Source organism: Lissotriton vulgaris, chromosome 2_1, assembly GCF_964263255.1.
Source record: "Lissotriton vulgaris chromosome 2_1, aLisVul1.2, whole genome shotgun sequence".
NCBI classification, from domain to species: Eukaryota; Metazoa; Chordata; class Amphibia; order Caudata; family Salamandridae; genus Lissotriton; species Lissotriton vulgaris.
In genome coordinates, this window is record NC_141687.1 from 991,697,398 (window position 1) to 991,716,646 (window position 19,249).

The 19,249-nt window shown below is 43.2% G+C and overlaps 1 long non-coding RNA gene across 1 annotated transcript in view; it reads left to right on the forward strand.

Moving 5' to 3' along the window:
• Positions 1 to 19,249, forward strand: part of LOC147731520 (uncharacterized) — a 480,898-nt gene that overhangs the window by 371,291 nt on the left and 90,358 nt on the right. The window contains exon 3 of the long non-coding RNA XR_015308643.1: positions 1,829 to 2,058. This is a non-coding gene — a long non-coding RNA (uncharacterized LOC147731520). The remainder of the gene's footprint in view (positions 1 to 1,828; positions 2,059 to 19,249) is intronic.

The following is a 19,249-nucleotide window of genomic DNA, read 5'->3' on the forward strand; positions in this document are numbered from 1 at the left end:
AGCCTTCTTGGGCTTCAACTGTGGAAACCATTGACCGATGTCCCATTATATAGTGGGTCATCAGTATATATTTGTCAGAGAATCTGCATTATTTGTAACAGCAAATGTTGGTTTTCCTCTGAAGACCGCCAGGCAAAGCATGGCACCATGCAAAATACAGAGGCGACCACTCTGTGGTCTGTCTTGCACATTTTCTGGAAAGCTCCATGTGGCTATCCTCTTGCACAGCATGTCCACTGTTCATTTTCATAAATTGTGCATTTACATAAGTGCTCAAACACCCACAGGTTTCATGCTGCTGGTTGTTTTGACCAAATTCACTGAATCTTATTCCTACTTAAAATGGTAAAAAAGGGTTTTAACGGCTTTCTGAATTTTATAAAGTTGTATTCACCATGTAACTTTGTCCAGAAAACAAACAAAGGGGAATGTTGTACCACCCTTCCATTGTGTTATGTAGCAAGCAACAAGAAACATATTTAATTGAATAGACTGAAAAAATCTTGCTAAATGGTACAGTGTGAGCTTCGTTTTCAAAAGCCATAAATAACTCACAAGGCTGGCAGTAATTATGTAACTATACATTTGTCTTTAACCACCATTGAATCATTGGTTGAAAAGGCAAATGCAGTGCCATCACCCACCCAGATGTCAGGCAAGGCTAGAAGTAACCAATCTCTCCACCAAAAGGACCTCTTGGTTTCATGCCAATTTCTCTTCGCTTTCAGCCCCCTCCCTACCTGCCCCCATCTCCTATTCCTTGTGAATAAATATCACTAAACTCACCAGGCTCTAAAGCAGGAGGAGAAAAGGTATTGAAAGTGGAAAGAATATCAAAATGGCAAGTTAATGCTGCATTTGCATTAGCTATTACTTTAGTGCTACTGAATGAAACTTGTAGCATAAATCATTCTTTAATACATTGAAATGGAGAAGTTTCGCGCTGCAAACAAACCAAATTGAAGAACAAGCTGAGAGACCAAGTAAGTCTCTGAGGGAATGCAGACAACTGTGGGGCTGCCTACATTTGCTCCTTCCAGACTCTCTGTGATAGAACAAAGTGCATCCCATCGACTGCACCTCCTAGGGGTAAACTCCCCGTATTAAAGAAAAAACTTTGGTTTCCTGCACGCGGACTAGCAAATGAGATGGGGCCATGCAGTGTGACTCTGGACCATGTTGCTACACCTCAGGAAATGTGTTTTCTAATATTTGTTATTCTTCCGGAAACGTTTTCTCAAACCTTTGTTGAACTTTTTTGGAACAGACAGAGACTGCGAGTAGGGCTCTTGCACAACTTTACAGAATTGAAGATGAGACAGCTTCATCTAAGCAGGAACTTATTCAACAGCAGACATGATGCAATGCTTGGCAATGTATGTATCAGCCAGTAGCGTTTGGCGTTATGTCCTTCTATAACAGTAAAATGGGAAATCCAATTCTGATTGTTTGCATCCATTTTGAGAGATACCATGGACCAGCTGCTAACTATAGTTGATTTAAAAAATGCGACAAGAAATGCTTTGCAATTCCATTCCTATGTTGTCATCCATAATTTTCAAATATGTTGTTTTTCCATTTGATTATTAAATCAGTAAATGTAACTTAATTTTCTATGACTGACATTGTGTCAACCTATTTTGCTACTTTTCTCTATATATTTTTATGTCTATACTGCTTCCAATTCCTGATGCGATGTGAGTGCATTATGAAAGGCTAAGTGGAAGTTTGTGCATATGTTTGCATATATTTCTCGTTCTTGCTCATTTTTTGAAGTGGTACTGTAAGTGTTTACATTTTAAGATAAACATGTTTTTATTTTTTGCAGCAATTCTTGCACTCCAGAGATTTTAAAGAATAAGTACATTTCACCAGTGACTGTAAACCACAATTATCGTTTGTGCTGGATTTGGACTTTTTGTGCCTTGAACTTATCCATAAATAATTGAAGTCTCTACCTGCTCTTCATGGTTCATTATTGTGCCTACCATCATATGAGAGCTGAGACACATGCAAATCTCTCTGAAGTTACATTATCTGCTAAACTCTCTCCTCTAGGTAAGTAGACAAAATTTTTTATTTTGTGCAGGATAATATCTGATTTAACCTGATTGACAGAGGGATTGTTAATGAAATTGTTTTGCAAAAAGAGGAAGATGCTGAAAGCTTTCCATTTCTTGGATGCTTGTATCCTGGTATACAGCACATTGCAGAGTGGCCAAGATATCTTAAGGTGATGGCACACACAGAGGTTTACATTTTTATTAATACTATCTGAAAGAGGAATGCAAAATATGTGAAAATCATTATATATTGTTTCATAATTAAATTTCACATTCGTACTAAATCACATATTGACTTAATAAACATATATGTAGATGATATCTTACACTGCTCACATCATTTGCCATCATATTTCAGTCATTATTAATACTGCCTAAAGCCCCCATATTAAAGTGGCATGTCGTGCCTGCCACCTTTTGTGTGGCAATGCCCCAAGTGCAGCCACTCACCCCCTCACCCTCTCAGGGGCCCCCAATGGTCCCCCAAAGTGATTTACCACATGCCTTTCCATGCTGCCAGCATCATAATATGGATGGTGGTGCCTGCAAGGCACCGCCACCATATGTGGGCCTTTTCGGCCCGTCCTCAATCATACGGATTGCTGGCCAGCGGAAAAGCGGTGAATGGACTTTCCACCCTCCGTGGTACCCCCCGCCATGGTAATATGGCGGGGGTAAATGTAGCTGTGGTAGCAGATGGATCGCCACCGCCGGCCGGGAGGTGGCGATCCGCCCGCCATCATAATAGGCCCCAAAATGTCTTGCGCTGTATGTTTCCTGTTTTCCTTTTACAGGCAGTAAATATTTTGAAGAATCCGTAAATATTTTATGGTGTCCTTACAAGTTCTCTTGTCCTTTTGTGCTGTGCTTTTCTTTAACTAGTTTAAGCTGTATTCTGCTGTTAGTGAAAAAGCAGTACAACAGTTTACCGGAAATGTGAGTTTTTCCATGTTTTCATTAGTGGATTGGATTGCCACTATTTGTGACCAAAATATTTCACATTGTATGTAGTAAAATGTGTCTGATGTTTGCCATGCTAGTGGCAATATTCAAATGTGTCAGACTTCACAAGATAATAATGTTCAAATATATCATTACACTCTTTCAGTATTTGAATAACTTTATATTCACTTATTCTCTGGTTTCACTTTTTATGTTTTGTCTAGTACTGGTATTCTCACCAATGAGCACATTTGTCATATTTGTACTTTTTAACTCTAACTTGTATAGTTTTGGCGGACAAAGTTTACTTCAGCTTGATATTCGCATTCTGGCGGCTGATTTATGGAATTCCCTTCCTGTCCACATCCGTGCCCTAAACAGCCTAACTCTTTTCAGACGCGCCATCAAAACTCACCTGTTTGCCTCTGCTAACTGATCCTTCTGTCTCAGCTCCTCCTGTTATGTTGTGGCACTTGATCAGGCGCCAGGACGCCCCTTCGCTGGGGCAGCTGTGCGCCAAATAAAAGTTATTAACATAACATAACATAACATATTCGTGCTGATTTCTACAATGCTGCAAGACACATGTTAACACTCAAAAAGATGGAACATATGGTGGGACTTTAAATGCAGACATGTTGCTTAGACCCATAAAAATAGCACTCATCAAAAGCAAATTGTCATAGAATAGTGGGAAATCAATGAAGCTTCCATTTTATACAGTTTGGTACATGCATAGGTGTGTTAACATACATACCTTTAATTAACAAAATATGAACTAAATCAAATATTCACATTCTGACTAACATATTTCTATCCCATCACCAGATATATTTAGCAAACATTTCACAAATACTGTAAAGGATTATGGTGTTTTAACATAAAAGTAGCACAACAAAACAATTGAATGGAAGGTAGATACAGTTGTTTTCTGAAATGATTTTTTCTTTTACTTGCCAGAGCACAGTTAATACTAGAGTAATTGAAGATACACTCCCCAATCAATAGCGTACATCTGATTTAACCTGATTGACAGAGGGATTTTTGATGAAATTTGTTTTGCAAAAAGAGGAAGATGCTGACAAATTTCCATTTCTTGGATGCTTATATCCTGGTATGCACATTGCAGAGTGGCCAAGATATCTTAAGTTGATGGCACACACAGAGGTTTACATTTTTATTAAACCTGTACTCAACAGAAGCGGTCGCTCCCCTCAGCTCCTCACCTCCGGTATCGTGCTCATTGCGCCTGCCTGCCTGCCTGATTACTGCTTATTGAAATTGTCTGCCTATTTAGCGTATTTCAGCTCTCTGCCATTGACTCTGTGTAGCGCTTTGAAGCGCTCGACACTGTTGGGCTTTTCTCTGAATTTTGTTTGTTTAATTGTATGCTTATCTCTGCCTGCCTGATTACTGCTTATTGAAATTGTCTGCCTATTTTGCGTATTTCAGCTCTCTGCCATTGACTCTGTGTAGCGCTTTGAAGGGCTCGACACTGCTGGGCATTTCTCTGAATTTTGTTTGTTTAAATGTATGCTTATCTGTGCTTGCCTGCTGCAGAGTGCGTAGCGCTTTCCAACTGCTGCCTGTGAATAATTCCCACACAGCGCTCCATTGCATAAATAATTCCTTCACCCTCGCAGTATTTGGTGTTGATACTGCCATTTTGTCTAGCTTGTTGACCCGTCCCAGACCCTCCCTCCACCTTGCTCCCGCCTCCCAGCTGCCCCTCCCACGCTCCGCCCCCCTCCACTCTCCATTTAAGACAGATATCCCAACATGCAGCGTCCACGCGCAGCGGTCGCGCCGAAAGTGCGCCAAAGGTAAGCCCGTCCACGCCTGGACTGCGCCCAGCGCCAGACCCCCTGCCCCCCGCCATACCCAGCCCATTATATTCACATATGATGCCGCAACTCTCCTCGCCCTCAACCCCGGACGCACACCACAATGCTGCAAAGCCACCCCAGGATGTACCCACGGCCCATTCGCCTGCCACATATGCAAGTTCACATGCTTCCGGTCCCTCACCAAATCCACTTCCTCCAAATATAGCTCCGACTCTAACCACCTGAAGTGCATCCTGCTGAACACTCGCTCGGTCCACAGACACGCCACTGAACTCTGGGACCTACTCGACACTGCGTCACCGGACATCGCCTTCCTTACAGAAACATGGATGAACACATCATCAGCACCCGACATCGCTATAGCCATACCGGACGCTTACAAGATCATCCGAAAAGACCGCACCAACCAAACAGGAGGAGGCATCGCCATCATCCACAGGAACTCCATCAAAATCACGACCAGCTTCGACGATTATCTTGCAACCGCCGAACATCTCCACTTCCAGATCCACACCGACCCTAGGACCACACTTAGAGGCACCCTCATCTACAGGCCTCCGGGAAGCCGCACTCAATTCAGCGATGACATCACTGACTTCGTCAGCCCACATGCCCTCGCCTCCGAGAACTACATTCTATTAGGAGACCTCAACTTCCACCTTGAAAACAAACATGACAGCTACACCAACTCCCTTCTGGACAACCTGGCCAATCTCGGACTCAAACAACTTGTTAACCCCCCCACCCATGTAGCCGGACACGCGCTCGACCCTATCTTCACCTCCAGCAAGCACATTTCATTCGACCGTACCACAGCTCTCCATTGGACGGACCACAGCTGTGTTCACTTCAGCTACAAAACCACCTTGACCCACAACCCCCCACAACCTATTCCTCGGAGAAACTGGAACAAAATCACCTCCGACCAACTCCTCACATCACTCAACCAAAACCCTCCCACCCTCTCATTGGACCCAAACCAAGCGGCCACCAAACTCAAGCAATGGATCACCCACAGCGCTGATGAATTAGCACCCCTGAAAAAGCACCAGATCAATTCAGGCAGCAAAAAGGCTCCCTGGTTCAATGACGACCTTAAAAAATCCAAGAAGCTATGCCGCACCCTAGAGAAAACATGAAGAAAAAACCCAACCACCGACAACATGGCCACCCTTAAGGCAGTCACCCGCAAACACCACCAACTGATTCGATCCACCAAGAAATCAGCATTCAAGGATCGTCTCGACAAAACGCCCACAACAGCAAGGAACTTTTCAACATCGTCAAAGAATTCACCAACCCCGCCGCAGCATCTAACGACATCACTCCCTCCCAAGACCTCTGCGATGCGCTATCCTCCTTCTTCTACAACAAAATTGCCGACATTCACAACAGCTTCAAGAACACTCCCCACAAACAACCCTGTCCACCCCCCTCAGATCCTACACCGCCAACTAACAACCTCAGCGCCTGGAAACCATTCACCACCGAAGACACCATCCGCCTAATGAACTCAATCCACTCTGGATCGCCAACCGACCCCTGCCCCCACCACATCTTCAACAAAGCTGACTCCATCATCGCACCCCATCTCCGTGATGTCATCAACTGCTCGTTCAACTCTGCCACCTTCCCAGAAAGCTGGAAACACGCCGAACTCAGCGCCCTCTTGAAGAAACCCACAGCAGAACCCTCTGAACTTAAAAACTACCGACCCATATCCCTCCTCCCCTTCCCCGCCAAAGTCATTGAGAAAGCCGTCAACAGCCAGCTCGCCGCCTTCCTTGAATCCAACAACTCCCTCGATCCCTCCCAGTCCGGATTTCGAGCCAAACACAGCACCGAAACCGCCCTCATTGCAGCGACTGACGACATCCGAACACTACTGGATAACGGAGAAACAGTGGCCCTCATTCTACTCGACCTTTCCGCTGCTTTCGACACAGCCTGCCACAGCACCCTTATACAACGCCTCAGCAACATCAGCATACAAGGAAAAGCCTTGGACTGGATCATCTCATTCCTCGCTGGGAGAACTCAAAGAGTCCGACTTCCCCCATTCAACTCAGAGGCCACTGAAGTCATCTGTGGAGTACCACAAGGATCATCACTCAGTCCCACCCTCTTCAACGTTTACACTCGCCTCCATCGTGCGTCAACACAACCTTAACATCATCTCTTACGCCGACAACCCCCAGTTAATCCTTTCCCTCACCAAAGACCCTAACACCGCCAAAACCAATCTTCACGAAGGCATGAAAGAAGTAGCCGAATGGATGAAACATAGCCGCCTAAAACTCAACTCAGATAAAACGGAGGTGCTCATCCGAGGATCCTCCCCCTCTGCCGGGGACGACACCTGGTGGCCTTCCGCTCTGGGCACAGCACCCACACCCACAGACCACGCACGCAACCTGGGCTTCATCCTAGACTCCTCTCTCTCGATGTCCAGACAAGTCAACGCCATCTCATCCTCCTGCTTCAACGTACTTCGTATTCTCAAAAAGATCTTCCGCTGGATCCCCCTCGAAACAAGAAAGACTGTCACCCACGCACTGGTCACGAGTCAACTGGATTATGGTAACACACTATACGCCGGAATCACAGCAAAATTACAGAAAAAACTCCAACGCATCCAAAACGCATCAGCGAGACTCATACTGGACATCCCTCGCCAAGATCACATCACCGTACACCTAAAAAACCTCCACTGGCTTCCCGTCAACAAGAGAATTACATTCCGTCTTCTTACCCACGCACACAAGGCCCTCTACAAACTAGGACCCGAATGCTCAACACTCGACTGACCTTCTACACACCCACCCGCCAACGCAGATCGTCCAATCTAGCCCTCGCCGCAGTCCCGCGCATCCGAAAATCCACCATGGGTGGCAGATCCTTCTCCTTCCTGGCAGCCAAGACCTGGAACTCACTCCCCACCCACCTCCGCCTTACTCAAAATCACATCTCCTTCAGAAAAGAACTTAAAACCTGGCTATTCGACAAAAATTGAACCCCCCTTCCCAAAGCGCCTTGAGACCCTCTGGGTGAGTAGTGCGCTATACAAATCCAAGAACTTGAACTTGAACTATACTATCTGAAAGAGGAATGCAAAATATGTGAAAATCATTTTATATTGTTTCATAATTAAATTTCACATTCGTACTAAATCACATATTTACTTATTAAACATATATGTAGACGATATCTTACACTGCTCACATCATTTGCTATCATATTTCAGTCATCAATAATACTGCCTAAAGCCCTACCATTTTACAAACTTAGAGTATTTAAATTGTTTACCAATTTCACTTTATAGCTCATGAAAATAAATTAATGTATGCAACAATTATGCTGCAAGATCATTTTCAGTACCAAATAAGGTTTTTCAGCAGTTTGTTCAAGAGCAAATGACATTACAGTAAATCAGATTCTGACATGATTGGAATCTTAACCTCATCAAAGTAGTAAAAAGCAGTGCAATCAGGTGAGGAAGTTCACATTTTATTACAACAACACTAAATGTTTATGTTTTTATCTCTACTTTGTCTTATGAACATTTTGGAACATGTTAAGTTGAGTAAATAGCTTTGGACAAGAATAGATTAATTTGTTTACCAATCATTATACTTAAATGTAGCTCTGTGGTGCAAAGTATTAGTGATGTTTATATCTCACTAGGTTCAAACTCATAATCTGAATGTCAAAGATGTTGATGGGAATCATTAATGCTTCTTACCTGTATTCCTTTTTCCAGTCCTCTTTCACAATTCCAGTAACACTTACAGGTATAAACAATGCATACATTTATGAGTGGTTGATATATACACATGTAACTTGGTTACTTGTATTTCACAGATATACCCCTCTGTTCTCAATCAGGTGTACCTTACTGAGAAGTAAGTGGTATATATTGCCTGGCAGAAATTTGGTTCACATCCGGAAATTCTTGACAATTTATGTTGTTTATTTACCATTTTTATAGTTCTAAGACTACGAATCCTAGATCCCAAGAACTCTGCAGCCAGATTGATGGAGCGATGGAGAGTACAGATAGGTGTACTATTTATAGCACCTTATATAATTTGGGAGGTTGCTATGGAATGGTAGACTCATAAATGTCCCTACATGTGTTTGGCCTGCCTAACTAGGAGACCACCCTTAAAGTAACATAGTAGCTTGAGCTTTGGTGATTTACTTCATAAGGTGCAAGGCCATGAACTCCAGCAAGAGAACATAGGGTAATGTTTCTTTGCTTCCCTTTCACAGACCATTTCAACAAGCATGTCTCCTTTGAAACATGCCCTTTTCTATTGCGGCTTGTGCTGCACCCCATTTCAAATGTTTGGGGAGCAGCACATGTGCCCCCGTGGCCCCATAGCAGAGGCCCACAGGACACGGGGACCCTGCTAGGGGCCCACAAAGTCCCAGTCCGGCTGCCTGTTCATGGCGGTGGGACTGCCATGGACAGGCACAGGCAGTCGGAAAGGGATATCCTAATCCCTAAAGCAGTGCCTGCGCAGGCACTGCCCCATTGAAAGGATTAAGATACCAAGCGCCATCCTGACTCACTCCTTGACCCTGTTGGAGGCAGCAGTCTTTCCTCCCACCTAACTCACTCGACCGCCGGAATAGTAATCCAGCAGTAGGTCTGATGGCATAGATGTAGTGGGACAACACCGACATCGGAATAAGGCCCTAAGATTGCATTTCTATGTGAGGTATGAAAGCTTAACATATACACTCAGAATAAGAGCAATACTATACCAGTAAATTTGAAGAAAATAAATTAAGTGAATGGTTGTATGACAGAATATAAATCACAAAATTATTTTGGTGCAAAATATTAATGTCAAAATATCAGTATTGACTTTACATACATAGAAAATATAGTCCAAAAATGTTGACTTGCAAAATATTGTGGTCCAAATTATTGACATTATATTGATACATATTTACTTGTAATTAACATTTTAGGATTTTTTGTAATTTTTATGATTTAAAATTAAAGTTAAGTTAAATTATAAAACATACACATTTAAAAACCATAAACATTAACACATAATACTTAGATTATTGACTTGACAATATTTTTTTTAATTCATATTTTTTAAAGATAACAAAAATATAAAAATGTCTGCCATTCTACATTACAATACATTTTCTATAGAAATAAAAGCGAAAAATTAAAATATTTGTGCAGTACCTCTGGAAAAGTTCTAATGGCAGAGCTTGCCTGTCTGAAAGTGCTGTTTTCGATTTGAGCCCCGTTTGGGAGTTACAGATGCTCAATTGGGGACCACCTTCAGGCACCACCAGCTCTGCGTAGTTGTACATGCAGTAGACTAGCGTGGTCGGGCAAGGGGAATGGTGTTGGGATAAGGTTCTGCAGGGAAGGAGGCCTGCAAAGTTTAGAATAAAGAAATAGCCATTATTCTCAATTATTAAGCAAGCGCTATTACATTGCATGCTGTTCTGTAAATGCCATACATTGATCTCTACAATCTCTCTTTCTCTATCACTTTCTGAATTCAACCTGTGATTTACAGGGGAGATGAACCGCAGACCTCAGGACTTTCTTCAAGGATCTGAATGCTATAGGGTGGCAGGTGAAACATATGTTACAAGCATAAACACACACACTTGTATCACAATCATCATTTGTGCAAAATCCCTTTTGGGTGTCAAAAACACATAGTCAGTCAGTCAGTCAAAAGCTTTTATTATCGGTAAAAAACCATAAAAAGACATATGTACATAACTACAGATAAAAATACATAATTACAGCTAAAAATTAGGATGTTTAAGAAATTGTACATTACAATCCTAACACGCAGAAAATTCATAGAGTGGTTAAAAAAGAATCATAAAATTTGTTTAGATACGTTACAAAAGAAATAACGCTCCCAATGAACAATCCCTAACCATAGTACATATAGAGAACCACAATAATTACATGTTTATACTACTGCAGGATTAGTAATTTATGGACTTCCAGTTTTTAATTTTGCACACCTCGAATACCACATGGACAAAAGAAATCTAGCAGTTGCAAACATCAGGGGGGTGGTATCATATTTAAGGATTCTGAATACCTCCCTGTAGTCCCTAAGACCCCTGGACTTACAAAGTTGAATGATCCATTTCGCTCTTGCCTTGGCGTAAAAGGGGCAGAAGAGCAGAACGTGCAAATCTGTCTCTCTGCTACTCGCACACCCTGGGCAGGAACTCGTGATATCTAGGGCATTTGACCCCTTGTGTGTTACGCCCCTAAGAGGCAATGAACCATGTCTAAACTGGATAAATAGTTTCTTGGCCAGGGGAGGCTGGATATCATCCAAAAATTTCTCAAAGTGAGGATGGGCCTTGATATCCAGAAAGGTGTCGATCACCCTACCCATGGAAAAGTTTGTTGTTATGAGTTCCATTCAGTAGCGCTTGAGAGCCAAACTCAATGATTTCTTTGAATACAGGGCACAAATCTACTTGGGGGACGACCACATGTCCCCCCTACCTAGAGCGTGGCAGAGTTGCTTGATGTGGTTTAACCAGGGAATTTTCCCCATGCTCCCCCTAGACAAAAGATCCCCCAGGTCCTCCCTATAGCTCAAGAGCTCGGGGTCGACCATAGACGTCTCCAATACAAGAGGAGATGATTTGAGACAATCTCCTGGATGGGAACCAAACCTAAATCCAGCCGAAGGGGGGACAGGGGGGTAATCATTGGGAGTCTCAGAAGACGCCTAATAAAACTATTCTCAGTGAGGGATAGGGGGCAGCACTGATATGTCCCATAAATCTGCACCATAAAGCGCTCTCCCTCTCGCCTGGGCTTTATAAATTTCCATCGGCGGACCCAGCAATTTAGAAGAGGTGTTAGCCTTAACCATATGAGACCCCCAATCCATACTGTCGTTTAGTTTAACCCCCAAATAATCGAAGGTAGACACTCGATACAACACCGTTCCATCCAAATGGGGGTGAGAACAGTTGGCTAATTTGGTGTTATAAACCATAAACTTGGTTTTAGAGAGGTTAATCTCCAAGTTTCTCAGTCTGCAGAAGGAGCAGAATGCCTCTAATGTACGCTGTATGCCTGTAGATGATTTTGACAGTAAAAGGGTGTAATCGGCGAACATTAGGGCAGGTATCTTGCGCCCCGCTAAACTTGGAGAGTCCAGGTCTCTTGCTCCCAGTAGGTGGTCTATCAACCCATTAAGGGAGAGGAAGAAGAGCGTGGGGGCCAAGACGCACCCCTGCCTCACTCCCTTTTCCACCGGGAACGGAGCCGACAACTTCCCACTCCTCCCATATCTCACCCTTGCGTATGTACCTTGGTGCATACGTTTAAATAGATGGCACAGGTAGGCCGGGCACCCATCTCCAATAGTATTGCCCAGAGCTAATCCCTTTGGACCAGGTCAAATGCGGACCGAAGGTCCACAAAAGTCAGATACAGGCTACCTGCCCCAATAGAAACCGTCTTCCAGTAGACCAATTGTAATCTAAACAGTTGGTCTATGGTGGAAAACTTTGCACGAAAGTCCGCTTGGAGGGAGGTTAGGATGTGATGTTCGTCCATCCAACTCTGCTACCTTGTTAGAAGGAAGCAGACAAATAATTTCTGGAGGACGTCGATCAAACTGATGGGGCGGTAATTGGCCGGGTCGAGAGGGGAAGCTTTTATATGGAAGGGAATGATTTCAGCTCCCAGCCTGGTTGGGGGGATCTGCAAGCCCTGTAGAATAGCGTTAAAATAAACCCAAATGTAGGGTGCCCAAACCTTTTGTTCACTTCGATATAAGTCACCGGGGATCCTAGCAAGGCCCGGAGCTTTCCCCAGCGTCGAAACTTCTGAGGGCCGCCTGAACTTCAAGGAGGGTGCAGGGTGGGCAAACAAGGCCCAGGGCCCCCGGTGCACTGGTTCAAGAGTACTTATTTGGGTCACTAGATCTACTTGGGATTCGGGATTGCTAAGTGAATAGAGGGGCTTGAAGTAGTCTAGCCAGACCTCTTCACTAAGGTTAGGAATGATGGCAGACGTCCCTTCTGCCTACCCAACTCGGACAAGGTTCCAAAAAGACCTATAATCTCGAGCTTCCAGGGCTGCTTTAATACTTTCCCACCTTGAGGCCTCCCACTCGGACCTGGCCTCCTTGATCAAGCTTTTGTATATTTCCCTCGCATTTCTAAAGCTTGACTGGGACCCCGATTTTACCTCCTTTATCAGGGTATTTTAAGCCAGCCTACAGTTTTTATTAAACCAATGATCAGGCTTATTTACCCTTGGCCTCTTAGTATCAGTAGTATAAAAATAACCGGCCAGGGAACAGAGAAGCTTGTTATGGATACACTGCAAACCCTGAAGGTGGAGATGGGGGTATCACAATTAGAGCTCAAGAGGTGAGAAACCTCTGTTAAAGAGCGTGCGACATGGCGATATAACTCCGCTAGCTTATCAGGCTCTATCGCGATCTTCGCCCACCTGATTCGTCTACCACCTGCCGCTGTAACCAGGTTCGAGTTAATAGTAGTCTCAGCTCCCCCAGTTCGTTACAGTGACCCAAAGTGTTTAATAATTCTAGTGACAATAAATTGTGGTCACTATCGACCCTTGGGATAACAGAAAAAGCTCTCAATTGGGCCCAGATTTCTACATTTACCAGGATAAATCTACAGTCGTGCTTTTCCCTGGTCTATTAAAGGTACTTGAACCTGGAACGTCCGGAAGAAGTCTGCCATTACAGGCCCTGAGAGAATGTGAAACAACCAACTTGTTGATCACAAGGGCCAGGGGCAGTAAACGATTTTCCGGGTACATAGTACAGTCCGGGATCAGTCAATTTTCATCCTCGTCCGAGGTTACTGAGGGGATCCCCAAGAGCGGTTCAAAATGACAATTAAGATTGGTGCCAATGATTTAATGATATGACGAGGGGAAAGAGTAGAGGAGAACCTCTAGGGCATCCAGAATTGATAAACACAACTGGTGCGGTTGGGGACGTAAATAAATGTTAATCACTGCCAGCGACAAACCATCCAGAAAATTAAGTACAATGCATAGGATGTCCAGGCAATGAGGATCTATTATCTTAACTGAGCAACCTAGGTACGAAGCAACCCAAATACATAACCCCCCGAGGGTCTTTTCCTGGGTCCCTGCACAGCCGGTGAATGAAAGGACGCATATCCTACCCTAACTGGAGCAGACAGCAACCAAGTCTCTTGGAACAGACATATGTCGTAACTATCCATCAGCTCTCCCCACTCCGGATTGTGCAACTTAGACCCCATCCCTGCTATATTCCAAGACCCAATTAGTGGTCTACGTGGCACCACTTGGGCTGGGGAATCCTCAGTGAGTTGGAACACACTAGAAGGTGGACGTGCTATATGTATGTGAATGTCCAACTCGTTTTCACCTTCTGTTGAGCCAAAGTTTTGGGAAGATGGGGATGTAGTTGTGCTACCCACCTTAGTTCTAGATCCTTGCTCAGAGGACCCCACCTCTATGCTCAAACCCTCCACCACATGACTCCCAAACCGATTCGGAACCATTCTGTCTGCAAGCGGTGATGATAGTAGTCAATCTACGTTGCTCAATGCACTATATCTATTACCCACTGGGATGTTGCTATCGAATTCATGACCGCCGTGATGGAAATGGGATGGTTTTGGCCTACCGGATACAAAAGTTTGTGAATAAAAATACCCCAGGTGGCAAGTGTTAATAGTTCCCGCATTGAAAGCCCCTCCATTAGCTAATATGTGTCCAGCTACTCTAGGATCCCTGAAGTTGACAATTGCACAATCACCACAGATGTCTTTTGGTCTAGTCCCCAGCCAGCTGACTCTTCGCCCGAATAAAATCTTCCCCCGGCCAGCTCCCATTAGAGGTCTATGTCTGCTTAGCCAGAAGATGAATTTATTCTTTAATTCAGGGAAGGTTTCCCCTCGTACACTGTCAAAAACACATACTATATTTCTTTGCAGTGTTGAGTGATCCCAAACATCCTCTCCAGAGAACCTTTATGTATATCGTCTGTTTAGTGTGAACCTTTATGGTTTAGTAATTGTTGATCATCACAATAATTGTGACTGCCGTAAGCACAAAAAGGACAACCTGTCTTTTCTACTCAATATACCTTAAGTGTTTTTTAATGCAGGCTTTAATTAGACTCTTCAATTAGGTAGTTTCCTATCTTTGTTAGTGTTTCACCCAAAGTATGAATTAACTAAAGATTTATTTTTCCTTGGAGTTGATATAGAACAAGAAATAAAGTCTACAACTTAGGGCCCGATTCTGATGCTGTTAGTAAAGCATTCCCACCTAAGGGCCCATTACTATGTGGTTAGGAAGACCTACAGAATTTGCTTCTTCCAAATCGGATCTGGAAGGTGTCTTCCCGACCAAGGGCCAGATTATGTTGCGGTTAGGAACATAGGCTCCCATAGAAGTCAATGGAAGTCCAACCAAATCGTATCTGGAAGCATCCGATGCATTATGCTCGGTCCGTCGGACTCTCCCAATCCGAGTCGCTTGCAAACCATTTCCAAACCAATTTGATCGGGAAGATTTCCTAACCGCATCAGAATCGGGCCCTTAATGTTAGATCACCTTTCCATAAAGGTTTCTGCACATCGGCTTGTCTACCATGCTTTATAGCAGCTTTGATTCACATGAAGAACTTCACAATGGGTAAATCTTGCCCAGTTACACCCAACCACAGTCGTGTTTCTGGAGAGTTACCAAATCAATGCTGGCACACTGGTATTTGTTATATTCATTGCTCCTAATGGACGCAGTCTTTAGTTATACTGGGACCATGCCCAAAATGGCTACCACAAAGGAATTCTGGCCCTTACAGTGCAATACAAGGTTGTTTAGTTTTATATTGTGCTTTTTAAAGTGTAGCGGCACAGTATTTGAGGAAATAGATTGCTTTCTTTTTCATACATTTCTGTAAAGCCTGATTTTGATATTTGTGCTTTAAATCTTGCTCTTATTGCCCCAAGCAATGGAATATTTTGTAGTCCGTGGCTCATCCTGCCGTTTCTGATCTTACTGGAACTGCTCTAGTGGCCCGTGCAGGTCAGAGTGGTAGGGCGGTGTTGCATGATCGGGGGAGATTTTGACAGATGATGAGGGAAAAGTAAATAAATAATTATTTTTCCCTCGTTGGCGTCTGTCGAAACCCTCCCCCCCACCCGCCCCCACCGCCGAACCACTCTAACCTGCACGGGCCGGGGTGCTTTTAAAGTTTAACACAAACAAACAACAACAAAAAACATCAGGCAATGGAAAGGTTTGACTGGTGTTGTATCACTCTGTAATAACTATAGAGTGGGAACATTAAGTGAATACATAAAACTAATAACATCACTTAATAAGGTGAAGTTTTGCTGAGTATCACAGGAACAACGGTACGGTTTAAAGAAGAATATATATATATATATGTATATATCTATATATATCTATATATATATATATATATATATATATATATATTCTTCTTTATATATATATATATATATATATATATATATATATATATTCTTTTTTTTACTTACATAAATCATGGTTACAGGTACGTTATATTTAGGAAAAAACATAAAAGAACATAGAACTTGACTATATATTTGCTAACTATACCGTCCCTGTAACCTTTGGATTTGACAAATATTCCTGAAACTTTCCAATAACAAGTCTCATCCTCTTCATCTCCTTTCTGGAAAGCTTCAGGGTGATCCATCAAAAACAGTCCTAGAAAAGGGGGGGGGGGCAAAACACATTTTCCATATTCATTGGCCCTTAGGAAAATTGAACAGCAATACCACAATAACTTCTGAACTGTAGTATACCAGATTTGGCAGAAAGGTAGATTGTGGTCCGGAAAGCATGCTCTTTGTGATTTGGTGTAATTCTGTTCAGTAGATTTTAAGATATTGAGGCTTAAAAAATATACATATCTCGGGATATGGATGATCAGTGAAGCCAATAGTTCTCAAGATGAGATTTAATTGGCTACCACCACATCAACAACGATATGGTGGTAACTGAGAGAGCGCAATTTGAATAAAACGTATATCCGAGTCATATTTATAAGCATATCGTATAAACGTAGGAATGAAATGTATATCGTAACATGAAGTTGACGCTTATAGCAGAAGGTTAACAGATGTGACCAAAGTAATAAAGGAAATGTATGTTAAAGGTTATACTGTGTAGAAGAAGTTGTAGGAATGTTAGAAGAGTTTTAGGTCATTTGTGATTATAACCTGACTGACCAAGGGTTCGCAGGAGTGTAGTCCGCTGTATGTAATTTAGTGGGCTCACAGGAGTCGTGAATAGCCTTCACTTGAATGTGCGAGTCAAAGAGTCTAGTTCTTGTTAGATTTAAGGTGACAATGTCGGACGAAGTTTATTGCCTAAACATGAGAGGAGACGATTGGAATTTGAGTCTTGTTTTGAAATGACCATTCACAGGACCAAGAAAGGTTACATACATAGTCGTAAAGAGTAAAGTTCTGATAAGGTGATAGATTTTGCTCCGAAAGTGTCAAAGGTAAAGTCGAATGAAGTCACCAGCAAGAAGACGAAGATGGCGTCCAAGGAGAAAGGTCAACTTAGCGGACGACGCGAAGAGACGAAGCTATGGAAAGAGCGAGAAAATGACATCATGGGGTAAAGTCCGTGGTGGGCGTCGAAGGGGCGTTCCACCCACACTGTGATTGTGTATTTTAGGGACAGCACCCCGGGGAGAAGATAGCGAAGGCGAAGGCAAGAGCTCAGCGAGAACAGCGAGAGCGAAATAAGGAAGAGCAGATGACTTGAGCAGATGCGCTGAGAGAGATCAGAGCGCAAGAGAGCAGTAGGCCGAGGACCCTTAGAGAGCGGATGGGTAGGCAGAGAGAGGGTACTGCTTCTTAAACTTAAGTTACCTTTAGAGGCTAAGAGAGTTTGAACTTCTTAGGGAGTCAAACTGCTGACACCTTTTTAGGGTACTAGAAACTTGCGAAGTAGGGATGTCACTTAGTATAGAGTAGGGACAGATTTAACTTGTATTTCTTTCTTCTAGATGACGCAACGGGACCACATCATATCTATGTTTTTAATTTGATGATTCTGGAACTGACTTTAATTGTATTCGTTTGTAGACTGAGGTTCTTTAGGGAATATATGTTCCTTCTAGTTCCTGTATATTTGCTGAATTTTATCCTGAGAGGATTGTATTTGCAACTTTTCTTAATTTTATATTAAACCTTTTAAACTTCATCGGTTGTAAGTGGTCCTTCAGAGTTGCGTCAGTTTATGGGGTTTAACTAACCTATGCGGGGTTTGTCTTTTACTCAATGACAGATAACAATCGATCCAAAATTGACGAATGAGATAAGTTATCAAAATGATCATAAAAGATATTAAAATCTCATTCCCCGCAGTTGGTAGCAGAGGATGGTTTTCTTCTTGAGGAAGACAACCTAGGTCAGGTTTAGTTTACCCCAAGGTCCCTAGTCATCGACGACCAGAAGAAGAATCCCTGCCGAAGAAGGTGCTGACGGTGCGTCGAGAGAAAAGCAGCAGAGTCGGTCGAGAGTGAGTATAAGGGTCATGCGTTGTAAGATTGCGGTGTTTTATGTTGTACCTATGTTGTAATGTCAAGCGGAGTTGAATGCCTGTAGTGTGATTGAGGGAAGGTTGTGAGCGCGCGCAACCGGATAAAATCTTATGTCCAGAGAGGACTTAAGTGGTTCGGGTGTATCGAACACCCAGAGTAATTTGTCTACCATTGAAAGGGGGTCATGAGGTACCATTGATCGCCCGACAGACCGATGATAGGGGGAGCGTTTGAGTGAGTGTATGAGTAAAGCACGCTGGTCGTACGTTTACTGTGTGTAAGTAACCTATCAGTTAAGGTGAGCGTCGGACCGTAAGAGGAAGGCGTCTCGCCAGTTGAGGTGACAATTACAGTTAGACTGTGGCCGTACAGTCAGAGAAAAGTGATCGCTTGGACGGAAGTAGTCATTTTTCGGCGTATGAATGAGACGCATGCAAGACCGCGAGACGAGTTGAGAAACGAAGGAAACTGCTGCAGAGGGGACGAGTGACGTCAGCGTAGAGCCGCGCTGAGATTGGTCGGTTGGCGTAGAACAGCGCTGAGATAGGCTGATTAGCGAGAGTCGCACAGGGATTGGTGGTTTGTCATCGGGACGTAAATAAGGAAGAGAATTAATAAGGGAAAAATCGTAGATTATCAAAAATGAAGTGCTTTAAGAGTCTAAGGGCAATCTTTAAGAGAAATAGAAGAAACTTATATACTGGAGAAGAAGCTCCACCAGAAGGCACACCAGCTTATCATATGGCAGTGAATGTAGGCTTACACTCGATAATGTGGA